Here is a 13,432-nt window from a genome sequence, read left to right as displayed (position 1 = left end):
CAAGACGTTCGCGAAAGGTTAAAAAAACCCAGCAAGGCTACGTGATGTTCCAACCATCCCGATAGGAGCCGTGTATCTCGTTCTTAGGGCACAATGGAAGAGTTATGGTTACCATGCCAAAACACCGAATTGCCCCGAGTAGCATTCATAAGCTCCTCTTGGTTGGACCAAGACTCATGAGGAGCACTGTCCCCGGGAGGTTGATTAATTATCCATGGGGGCGGCATGTCCCTATGTAATTTCATTACTTATTTGGAAAATGTATAACCAATGCTGGGCCTTGCTAGAAGAGTTTTATCCCAAAACAAAAATCAAGGAGGTCCCCATGACACTCCAAGCATATTAGGAGCGCTCAATATGGAACATAACACCAGTACACAAGTAACTAGGGCGGCAAAGGTGGAACAAAACATCGAGCTAGAAGGCCAAGCCTTCCTCCTATTATCAAGTATATAGGTGCATTAAATTAATTAGCAATAATATGGTGATATATGAAGGAACCCATGTTTTCATATGGAAGCAGCTTGCACTTGCAACTAGCAATGCTATAAGAAATCCAAGCAAGCGCTAACATAGCCAAACAATGGTTTGCTGGGAGGTGGAGGGGTAAACGATTTTCATGGCAATGTTTTAAGGCTTGACATAGTAGGTGGTATGCAGGAAGACATAGCGATAGTAACGAGACAACTAGCATGACAATGATAGTAGTACACGAACTAGCATAGTCAAACGAATCCACACACTCTAAAGCGGTTTCGGAACATTATCGAGAACAAACAATCTAAAAACAAACAATCAATACACGATAAGACCACAACATACGAATGACATGATGCACAAAAAATATGATGCATGTCCATTTAAATATGCATCACATGACAACAGACAACTTCTACACATTAAGTGAAGCTCAATATGCAACGAGTTGTATATTGATGGAACTCTACATTGAATTAGTTAGTTCACTCTCGTTAAGGTATATGACAATAATAAATGTAGTTAAACATTGCAAGAGGTAAAGAATAAATAGACTACACTATCTAGGCATTTTAAATGACGTCAGAAAGAACTTATAGCATTTCCGAAACGACCTCTAATTTCGAAATTGTCCCAGATCTAAACTAAACATATTTTATATTAAACAATAAAATGAAGTGGACCATGTGATTCTACATGTCATTCTAGTCGCTTTTCATATACAGATCATCTAAAACAGAGTTATGCATAAAAGATATGACCAACACAAGAAGAATATGTCATGAATGCAAAATGGATGCAAATGACAACCACAAACATCTAAAATCATGGGTGCAACAAGTTATTATGAATCTACATGAAATTCTAGGCAAGTTTAAATGAGGCCAGAACAATGAATGACAATTCTGGAAAGTCCCATTATGATTTTGGTACTGTTCTGCATATCATTTAACATCAAAATAAAGGCCACCATGCTATGCTACACATTTTTCTAGTCAAGTTGCATATTTGAAACATTTTAATCGGAGCTACGGTTATTTAATTATGACATAAATCGTTTTAATAGGCCATTATTCAAAATGAATGCAGACAGCAAGATAAACATTTTTAACATGGTTGAAAGTAGGATGTTAGGAAACTACACGGAATTCTATACAATTTTCATATATAATTCATTTCAATCCGGTGCATGGTTTATAAGATGTTAAATGCATGAAATATGTGTTTTTTGCCAATCTATAATACCCTCGTTAGTTGATAAATTCGTAGATGTGAAAAAAACCTTGTCATGGACGAATCTGGACAGAGGCCTGTTGCCAACTAGGGACAACATAGAGGACAACACACGGGCACAATATAAGTGAAAGGCGCTCAACTAGTGTCGCTTGGGCCAGCTTAGTGAGGCAAACTTGATGGGGCTTGTACTATGGAGTTGCGGGCGAACTAGACCTGCGGGGAAGCACTAAGTCCAGCACACGCACACAAACATTCGAGCCCTCTTGCTCGATTTGGTCAACAAGAGGGGCCCTCCGCTCCCTCGTATACCCTGTGCACAAGCAGTGTCATGGGGCCATCGGGATGTGGCGGGGGGGGGGGGGGTGGAATGAGCAACACACTGTTGGGGACAGCTGGTCGAGCCTCGTGGCGCTGTTTTCGGCCGGTGGCACAGCTCCATATGCACCCTGGTTTCCTAGACAACCAACAAAGAGAGGGAGATTACAACAGGGGGTGGAAAACCGAGGAAGGAGGAGGTCGCAGGGGCATGGCCGTGGACATGCAGTGATGTAGCGGCGGGGTGATGGTGAGGCGCTCCGGCGGCTATGCTTGCCGGCAACGGCCGAAGGCTGAGGCATGAGCTCAGTGGAGATAGGGGTCACATGATCCGGTAACGGATCGATGAGGCGAGACGGGTTGGACATAGGAGATAGGGAAAATATGGGTAGCCCGGCAAAATGGTTTTAATATAAGAAAAACGTCTATGATTTGACCGGCTATAGTGACGCTATATGATTAATGGTTCGGGTATCAAACAAACTCCAATTGCGATGAAATTTTGCACGCAGCCTACCTACACTATATTATTAAGACTACACGCCAACTTTTAACACAATCCGGGAATGTTTCATACACAATTTACAAACAATATATAAACGATGCCCCTCACGCGTACGTGTGTGGTTAGTATCGAAATGGTGAACATCAAAATGGAGAAAACAGGCAACTAGCAGCGGATGCAAATTTTGAAAAATGATGGCAACAGGGTGACGAAGCAATGCGAATGATGCGATGATGAATGCTGCAACTAAACGAATCACCTGACGACAATAGAATAAAAGGAAATCTTCTGGAGCGTCAGTTCCGGGCTGTCACAACTCTCCTCCACTAACAGGAGATCTCAACCCGAGATCTAGGAACGAGCATAGGAAGAGGAAGAGAAGAGGACAAGCTAAATCTTAGTAGCTTCTTTGACAAGCGAGTGAAACCAATGATCCTTGAATATTGCAATAGAAGAAGAATGACATGAGTATCAAACGAGAATTTAAATGAAATTTGGGCAGCACTTCGGTAGAAAAGAGAGGCAAAACGATGCGATGGAAATAACTTTAAAAGAGGACACAACACTCTAGTTAAATGGACAAGCAAGGAAATACCATGATCTTGAAACAACAAGATAATGAATGAAAGAGAGCAACATCACAATTCCTCCGAAACAAAAGAATATAAGCTAGATCATTGGAAAGAAAAGAACGAAAATAAAATGACAATTTCTACCATATTTGAATTGAACACCATTCTAACAATATGAATTAAATGTTGTTTTGGAACATCAACAACAAATAATAGGTTTACCGTGGGCTTATGGAAACCATCTCATAGTTATGAGGTAACAACCAGCCACTAACGGAAATAGAAATTCCTTGGGAGCAACAAGATATGCAAAACTTTTTTCACGAGAGGATAAGAGAATACTTGGATCACTTGGAAGCACCACAATAGCAACAATCCTTTGGCCTCGTTTGGTTAAGGGGGATTTGGGAGGCTTTGAGAGGGAGGGATTTCAGAGTATTGGGTGAATCCCTTTCTTCCACCCAATCCTCTTAAATCCCCAAGGCTTTGCTTCCACTAGTCCCTCCAGGAGGGTTTTGAAACACATGAATAGGAAGGGATTGAAAGGGAACAGAGTGGATTGGGCTAAGCAAACCCCTCCTATCAAATGGACGCTCGAGGATTTGTGGGGTTTCTGGCCCTCCCGGGGATTTTCCTCTCTAAACCTCCCCAATCCCCCTAAACCAAATGAGGCCTTAGGAAAATGATTTAGGTGAAATCCAATCCAAGACAGCTTCAGTGATGAAATGATGGGTTGAAAATATCTCATGATTGAAGAAATTGTTAGGTTTAAATATCTCATACTTGAAACAAATTCTCTTGAGTCAAGAATGCGATATCGCCACATCAAAGGATAATGAGGGAATAATTGCAATTTAAATGCAAGATAAAGACTACTTGAGGTACCACCACAAGAATTTTGAGGAACACTCAAGAAAGAATTACATACTCAACGAACCACCATGAAGAAACACTTAAAGAACATCAAAATGAAAGTATGATAGAAAGAGTTGAAGGTTGCAAAAAGAACAAGATTGGGGCCTTTCCATGATTTATATGAAGGTTCGTGAAGAGATATTTAAGAAAAGTTGGAACTCCCGAAAGAAAACATGAATCACTTGGGATAAAGAATTTGATATCTTGAACAACCTCGTAAGAAAGATTCAAATCACCTCAGGGGAAGAAGAACAAGAATTATGTTATGGTTATCCTTCATCAAGTTAATTTGATGACAACAAGTGATTTGGCATACTACTTGTTGCTCTTGAAGAAGATTGAAGATAGATAAAGTCACAACCTGAACAAGTCCAGAACGACAACACCGATAAGAATTAGAACGAATCGAAATACTTTGAATGAATGGAGATACATGAGAACAAAGAGATCATGATCTACCTAGGATGGAACTTGAAAGGTGTAATAGATTAATTGAGATTCGAATGAAGGACAACAATTTAGAAGAATTTGAAAACGAAAGCGCAATCTAGGAACGAAGAAATCTTCTGAAACGATAGCCTTCGGAGGATCGAGAAATGAAAACTACACTGAATTGCTCTAGATAGATATGGAAGGAATTTCTTTTGCTCTGAACCAAATCAAGATGATAACAAAAAGCAGAAACCATGAATCTTCAAGAGAATGAACCAAGATTTAAGAGAAACTCTTCTTCAGTCTTCATTGCAGAGAATGATGAGAAGGAACACCACCAAATATTTGAGATACTCTAGAATAACGAATAAAGAAAAGTTGAGGCATTAGAAAAATTTATTGAAGCGATCTTGGAGGAGGAATATGGCTAATAAAATCCACACTTACATCATACTTGAATAGAAGAGCTAGGTAAGATCCTGGGAAACCTTGTTGGTTATGGTCCCACTCAAAATAAAACACCGTTGAATGGATTGTTAAGAAAAATTGATTGCACTGGTACAAATGAGAACTTCATGAGGTGAGACCCTCGAAATAATTGAAAGGATTTGAAAAGAAACACAATCTTCTGAGATATCTTCGATGCTATGGATAAAATAGAGAGAACGAATAAATAATAGAGGCTTTGATAGGAATTTCTAGCACTAGAAAGAATTAAACGAATGAAAAGGATATGATGAACACCGAAAGATGGAAATGAATCCATCGGATAAGAACACGGACATGAAGAAATGATGACCACAGCACTTGAGCATCTTCATAATGAATCACCAGATACAGTATGGAAGAGAAGATAACAGAAGCATTAGTGAAAAGAAAGGAACTTGAATGATAATTTATTCACTAAAGAAAAATGGCAGGAGGTTGGAAAAAACAAAGAAAACTTAGGACAGATGAGATGAACTCTAGAAAGAAATACGAGGATTGATCTTCCAAATATTTGAGAGGATTGAATTGACTAGAAGAGAAGCACACATGTTGGAAAGAATTAACATGAAAATTTGACAGGGCAGAAGGATTAGAAGTCCCATAGACATATGAGAACACCACTTAGGGAAGATGTGAAATAAACACTTGAGATCAAAGCAACTTGAATTACCATACTCCAAAAAACAAAGGAAGATGCTTGCAAAACAAGACATGAACAAATACATAATAGATATTATGTCCGATAATTTCTATGGTAAGGCTCCCACGGGCTGGATCATACATTGGATTGTCATATTGAAAGGATGCTCGAATATGCTCCCTAGGCGTAGCGAACTATAAGGCTTGACAGAGCATATTTGAGGAAGCATATCGGCACTATCCTATGTAAGAAAGACCGTGAACAAGAGAAGCACTAGATGTTGAACCCCAACCTCACATCATGCATGTGTTGGAAGATAGCCTAGGTAACTACTTGAATTCCCATGTTAGAACTTTCGAAATCTTTCTTCGTTATTCTATCAGGTTGCGGGTCAGGAACCCACTCAATGTAATCAGTTGCAGGACCTTTCCCCCAATAGTCAACATATATCTCGGAAGTTACAAAAACTCATCTACCTCGGACCTTCGAAAAACCAACCGTGCCAAACTGGTACATCATCTGAGCTATCTCCACCAGTATTGGGGAAAAGTCATGACACTATTTTCCACCAAGCAACGTATTGAAGCGCTTCGATGTCCTTGTCCAGAGATACTAAGGAAGCTGAACGGTAATGATGTGTTGAAAACCCCTTGGAGCTTTACGCCTTGATAACAGGAGGCACGGAGACAGAACTCTATCACATCTCCATCACATAGATTCCAAAATACCTTCGTGATCCTAAAAAAAATTTGAGCGAGAAGAGGTGTAGGATTAAAATTCCTAAGTCATAATTCCTCACGAAAGCATAGAAGAGGATTAAAAAGAATCCTACTCTTCGTCATAACTAGACTAAAAGTAGTTTTTTCCCTAGACTCGACTCGACAAAGTTTGATCAATCATGGGGGCTCCTAGGTCGGTACTTCTCTGATACCAACTTGTAACGCCCAAGATGCGATCCTATCCTTATTTGTGGCATGAGGGCCTCAACAGGGATAGAAGCGCATCTCGTCATTTCGCAAGAGTGGATATCATTACAAGTACATGTAAAGAAGAGATGAGTATATGGAATTGGCTTACACTCGCCACAAGCTAAATAATGATCATCTCAATACAACTATACAATAATTCACCATTCAGAAGAGCACGGTCCGACTACGGATGAAATCAAACGAATATAATGATGTCCATCCTTGCTATCCTAGGCTAACTCCTATAACCCATCCTAGATTGATGAGAAGAAGAACAAGAAACTATAAATAGAACAATCATCGCGCTCACGTCAAAGTATTGCATTACCTATACTTGTAACTATTGTTGTAGTAATCTGTGAGCCACTGGGACTCAGCAATCTCATATCCAAAGGTATCAATACTAGCAAAGCTTAATGGTTGACGTATGGTTAAGTGGTGAGGCTGCAACAAGCACTAAGCATTTATATGAGTGGCTAGCTTACGAGTACAAGAATAAGAGGTGGTTATCTATGCATAAACGGACGTGAACTAATAAGTATCAAGAAATGATCCTCAACACCTAATAACGAGTCAAGCATATCCCCACCTTGTGCGCTCTCGGATGCAGAACTCACGAGTAGAGACAGTCACGATTATGCACATAGTTGGCATATTTTATTTGAGTTTACTTCAAGTTTGCTATGAACGGCTGTTAAACAAAGTTTTCAAGTTGCCACATAATCGTGGGCATATCTCTGAGAAAGATTTAACCCTGTAGGGTGCTCCAACTGAACCATTACGAACTAGCCACAAGCTATTTGGAAAACCTCAACCACGAAAAACTCGTAGTCTCCTCGGAATCCCATTGGAAAACCTCAACCTCATCCTTGGAATCCCGCACACAAGAAGTTCTAGAAAGGTAAAACAAATCCAGCAAGGACACCTGACGTGCCGACGATCCCGATAGGAGCCGTGTATCTCTTTCTCAGGGCACAAGGATGAGCGTTGGTTACCATGCCAAAACACCGAGTTGCCGCGTGTAGCATTAATAAGTCACTCTAGGTTGGACCAACACTCATGGAAAGCACTGGCCCGGGAGTTGATTAATTATCCACGGGGGCGGCAGGTTCCTATGCAATTTTATTAGTTATTAGGAAAATGTAGTACAAATGTTTGGCTTTGCCAGAGGATTTTTATCCCAAAATGAAAATCAAGGGGGTCCCCATAACACCCCAAGCATGTTAGGAGCGCTCAATATGGAAAATAACACCGGTACACAAGTAACTAGGGCGGCAAAGGTGGAAATAACTCCGAGCTAGAAGGCCAAATCTTCCAACTTTTTCCATGTATATAGGTGCATTAAATTAAATAGATATAATATGGCAACATATCAAGGAACCCATGTTTTCAAATGGAAGCAACTTGCACGTGCAACTAGAAATGCTATAAGAACGCTGAGTAAGGTTTGCTCACAGGTGGAGGGGTTAGAGTCTTTTCATGCCAACGTTGGAAGGATTGACATAATGGGTGGTAGGCAGCGAGACGTCGCGATAGAATCAAGACAACTTGCAGGACAATGAGAGTAGTGGTATCTAGGGAAATAATCATCTTGCCTGAGATCCCGCTTGGAAGAAGAATGAATCCATGAAGAAGATGAACCAGAGTAGTGCAATGAATCCTCACACTCCGAAGCGGTTCCGGAACTCTACCGAGAAGAAACAATTCAGAAACAAACAATAAACACACTATAGCACCCAGACATATGCATGACATGATGCGCAGACAAATATGATGCATGTACGTTTAATTATGCATGACATGGCAAAGCACAAAAAACAACACACATTAAGTGACGATTAATATGCAACAACTTGCGTATTGACGAAACTCGACATTGAATTACTTAGTTCACTCCCGTTCAGGTACACGACAATACTAAATGTTGCTAAACATGGCAAGAGGTGAAGCATAAATAGACTACATAATGTGGTTGGAAACAACTTATAGTATTTCCAAAATGACTACAAATGTTAATTTCAAAATTGTCCCAGATCTAAATTTAACATATTTTATATTCATTAAACAACAAAATAAAGTTGACCATGTAATTCTACGTGTCATTCAAATAAATTTACATATATACATCATCTAAAACGGAGTTAGGTATAGAACATATGACTAACACAAGATGAATATGTCATGAATGCAAAATGTATGCAAAGGACAACCACAAGCATGTTAAATCATGGATGCAACAAGTTATTATGAAATTGCATGAAATTCTTGGCAAGTTTCAACGAGGCGAGAACAAAGAATAACAATTCTGGAAAGTCCCCATATGCAAATTAAGTTTTTGGTACTGTTCTTCCTATTACATAATTTTAGAGTTCTTAAACAGCTAAAGTAATGCCACCATGTTATTTTACACATTATTCTAGTCAAGTTACATACATGAAACATTTTAATCAGAGCTACGATTATTTATTTATGATATAAATTGTTTTAATAGGCAAATAATTACAAATTGCATGCAGACAGCAAGATAAACATTTTTAACATGGTTGAAAGTAGGACGTTATAAAACTACATGAAATTCTACACATTTCTCATGTATAATTCATTTTAATCTGTTGCATGGGTTTTGAGATGTTAAATGCATGAAGTATGTGTTTTTTGCAAATCTTTAATTCCATAGTAAATTGGTAAATTTGTAGAGATAAAAAAAACATGTCATGGACGAATCCGGATAGAGGGTTATTGGCAATTAGGTGCAACATAGCAAACAACACACATGCACAATATAAGGAAAAGGTGCACACCTGGGGCTGCTTCAGCCATATCGATGAGGCAAACTATATGGGCCTTGCCTCCTGGAGTTGCGGGCAGACTGGACCTATGGGGAAGGAGCGTATGTGGCCCACGCACACACGCATTTGACCCCTCTTAATCGATATGTAAACTAGATGGGTGCTCCTCTCCCTCGTCTACCATGTGCACGAGAAGGGTCATGGGGCCATCCGCTCTAGTGACTCGAGACGACAACTAAAGACGGCTCGTGGCGACCGGGACGCACGCGGGGGCTGGAATGGGTGTAAGACTGTTGGGGACGGATGGACGAGCCTCGAGGCGCCGTTTCCGACAGGTGGCGCAGCTTCTATGTGTCTTGGTTCCATGGACAACCAAAAGAGAGAGGGAAATGAGAACAAGTGGAGGAAAACGGAGGAAGGGGAGGTCGCAGGGCCATGGTCATGGACCTGTAGTTCTCCAACTTTGGGTTGAAGGTGAGGAGCTCCGGCTGCTGTGCTTGCCGGCATCGGCAAAGACGGAGGCAGGGCCCTTAGCCGAGGTTGGGTTGTTGGATCCAATGACGGGACCGGTGAGGCGAGGGGCTCTGGCTGTTGCGGCTATTATGGGGCAAGCTCCATCTAGGGATGGAGACGCGGCTAGGGGCACAGGCTAGGGTGTTGGGCAAAGGAGCTCAAGGAGAGGTGATTATATCAGGCGCGAGCTACTGGTGGCACCACCGGACCAAGGTGGCTGCGGGCGCCAGGACACGTATGGGTGGAGGGGCAGGGGGCTCTCACTACAGGAATCACCTTCTTTGCCGTCTGCCATCACACACGGCAAAGACAAACACCCGGACGGCAAAGACAGTACCACGGACGGCAAAGATTGTCACGGCCGGAAAATTTTGTGCGTCAGCCTACGATGGCAAATCACCTTCTTTGCTGTCTGCCCCACCGAAGCGAACGGCAAAGCTCTTTGCCGTCCGCTTCCCTGAGCCGCAGTCGGCAAAGAGCTTGAGACGGCAGCCGAGAGGCGTTGCCTCCGTTATTGGTTAACGGAGGCTCTTTGCCGTCAGCCTGCTGGTCAATCTTTGTCGTCAGCCTGCTGGTCAATCTTTGCCGTCTGCCTTGTCCTCCCCTCCACCTCTCTTCACTCCTGCCAATCCTCTGTGCCCTCTTCTTTGCCGTCTGCCACCCAGCAGGCAGTCGGCAAAGAGCCCAGCAGGCAGACGGCAAAGAGGCAAAGAGCCTATAGGCAGACGGCAAAGAGCCTATATGGCCAGCTGCTACTGCCCAGGAAGCACAGCTGGGTGCCATGTGGCACCTTTGCCGTCTGCTGGCTGATGGCAAAGGCCTTTGCCATCAGCCAGCAGACGGCAAAGAGCCCATATTGTCACTATTTTGTTTATTTTATGTTATTTCACAGCAATAATATATATAATTAAGTGCACATATATGATATATAGTTCACAACACATATATGATATACATATAAAGTTCACCAATGTCATTTGTTCATCAATGGACATCCATATATCGAAAGAAACCAACATATACAAAGTTTCATCCATATATATATACATATAGTTCCACATATATTGTTCATCAACACATACAAAGAACCAACACATTGTTCATCAACTCAAATAAAAAAGGAAACTAAAGCACTCCAACGCCAGCTTCCATGCATGTAGTACATCCAATCTGCAAAATGGGAATAAGAAAGTAAGTAGAAGAAGAACAACAACATATATGACAAATAAGCTAAATTGAAGAAGAAAGAGAAGAAGAAATAAGAGAACAAGGAGAAGAAAAACAAGAAGGAGGAGGAGGAGGAGGAGAAGGAGGAGGGGGAGAAGGATAGAAGGTCCTTGGCCTTCTCCTCCTCCTCCTCCTCCTCCCTTCTCCTCCTCCTCCTCCTCCTCCTCCTCCTCCCCCTCCTTCTTCTCTTCTTCTTCTTCATCTCTTCTTCTTCTTTCTTTTCATTTTCAGCTTATTATGGTAGAAGAAGAAGAAGAAAGAGGAGGAGAAGAAGAAGAAAGAGGAGGAAGAGGAGAAGAAGAAGAAATCAAGAAGGAGGAGGAGGAGGAGGAGGAGGAGGAGAAGGCCCTTCTCCTCCTCCTCCTCCTCCTTCTTCTCTTCTTCTTCATCTCTTCTTCTTCTTTCTTTTCTTTTTGCCTATTTCTTCTCCTCTTCTCCTCTTGTTGGAGCTAAATTACCTAATTATGTCTTTTTTGAGCTAAATATTCCAATTATGTCATTTTAGAGGAAAAGAAGCTAAGTATATAATATTCATGAGCTAACCAAGGTTCTTATGCCATTTTTAGCTTATTACGGTATTTTGGAGCTAAATGGGCTAACTATGTCATTGTTGGGTTAATTAAACCAAGTATAATATGAAAGAGGAGAAGAAATAGGAGGAGGAGGAGAAGAAGAAATCAAGAAGAAGGAGGAGGAGGAGGAGAAGGAGGAGGAGGAGAAGGATAGATGGTCCTTGGCCTTCTCCTCCTCCTCCTCCTCCTCCTCCTCCCTTCTCCTCCTCCTCCTCCTCCTCCTCCTCCTTCTCTTCTTCTTCATCTCTTCTTCTTCTTTCTTTTCAGTTTGAGCTTATTATGGTAGAAGAAGAAGAAGAAAGAGGAGGAGAAGAAGAAGAAAGAGGAGGAAGAGGAGAAGAAGAAGAAATCAAGAAGAAGGAGGAGGAGGAGGAGGAGGAGGAGGCCCTTCTCCTCCTCCTCCTCCTCCTCCTCCTCCTTCTTCTCTTCTTCTTTATCTCTTCTTCTTCTTTCTTTTCATTTTGCCTATTTCTTCTCCTCTTCTCCTCTTGTTGGAGCTAAATTACCTAATTATGTTTTTTTGAGCTAAATATTCCAATTATGTCATTTTAGAGGAAAAGAAGCTAAGTATATAATATTCATGAGCTAACCAAGGTTCTTATGCCATTTTGAGCTTATTACGGTATTTTGGAGCTAAATAGGCTAACTATGTCATTGTTGGGTTAATTAAACCAAGGATAATATGAAAGAGGAGAAGAAATAGGAGGAGGAGAAGAAGAAGAAGAAATCAAGAAGAAGGAGGAGGAGGAGGAGAAGGAGGAGGAGGAGAAGGATAGAAGGTCCTTGGCCTTCTCCTCCTCCTCCTGCTCCTCCTCCCTTCTCCTCCTCCTCCTCCTCCTCCGCCTCCTTCTTCTCTTCTTCTTCATCTCTTCTTCTTCTTTCTTTTCATTTTGAGCTTATTATGGTAGAAGAAGAAGAAGAAAGAGGAGGAGAAGAAGAAGAAAGAGGAGGAAGAGGAGAAGAAGAAGAAATCAAGAAGAAGGAGGAGGAGCAGGAGGAGGAGGAGAAGGCCCTTCTCCTCCTCCTCCTCCTCCTCCTTCTTCTCTTCTTCTTCATCTCTTCTTCTTCTTTCTTTTCATTTTTCCTATTTCTTCTCCTCTTCTCCTCTTGTTGGAGCTAAATTACCTAATTATGTCTTTTTTGAGCTAAATATTCCAATTATGTCATTTTAGAGGAAAAGAAGCTAAGTATATAATATTCATGAGCTAACCAAGGTTCTTATGCCATTTTGAGCTTATTACGGTATTTTGGAGCTAAATGGGCTAACTATGTCATTGTTGGGTTAACTAAACCAAGGATAATATGAAAGAGGAGAAGAAATAGGAGGAGGAGGAGAAGAAGAAGAAATCAAGAAGAAGGAGGAGGAGGAGGAGAAGGATAGAAGGTCCTTGGCCTTCTCCTCCTCCTCCTCCTCCTCCTCCTCCCTTCTCCTCCTCCTCCTCCTCCTCCTCCTCCTTCTTCTCTTCTTCTTCATCTCTTCTTCTTCTTTCTTTTCATTTTGAGCTTATTACGGTAGAAGAAGAAGAAGAAAGAGGAGGAGAAGAAGAAGAAAGAGGAGGAAGAGGAGAAGAACAAGAAATCAAGAAGAAGGAGGAGAAGGAGGAGGAGGAGGAGGAGGAGAAGGCCAGGGGTCTTCTCCTCCTCCTCCTCCTCCTCCTCCTCCTCCTCCTTCTTCTCTTCTTCTTCATCTCTTCTTCTTCTTTCTTTTCATTTTGCCTATTTCTTCTCCTCTTCTCCTCTTGTTGGAGGTAAATTACCTAATTATGTCTTTTTTGGGCTAAA

Source organism: Hordeum vulgare, chromosome 2H (assembly GCF_904849725.1).
Source record: "Hordeum vulgare subsp. vulgare chromosome 2H, MorexV3_pseudomolecules_assembly, whole genome shotgun sequence".
Taxonomy (NCBI): Eukaryota; Viridiplantae; Streptophyta; class Magnoliopsida; order Poales; family Poaceae; genus Hordeum; species Hordeum vulgare.
Note: the sequence above shows the minus strand (reverse complement) of the source record.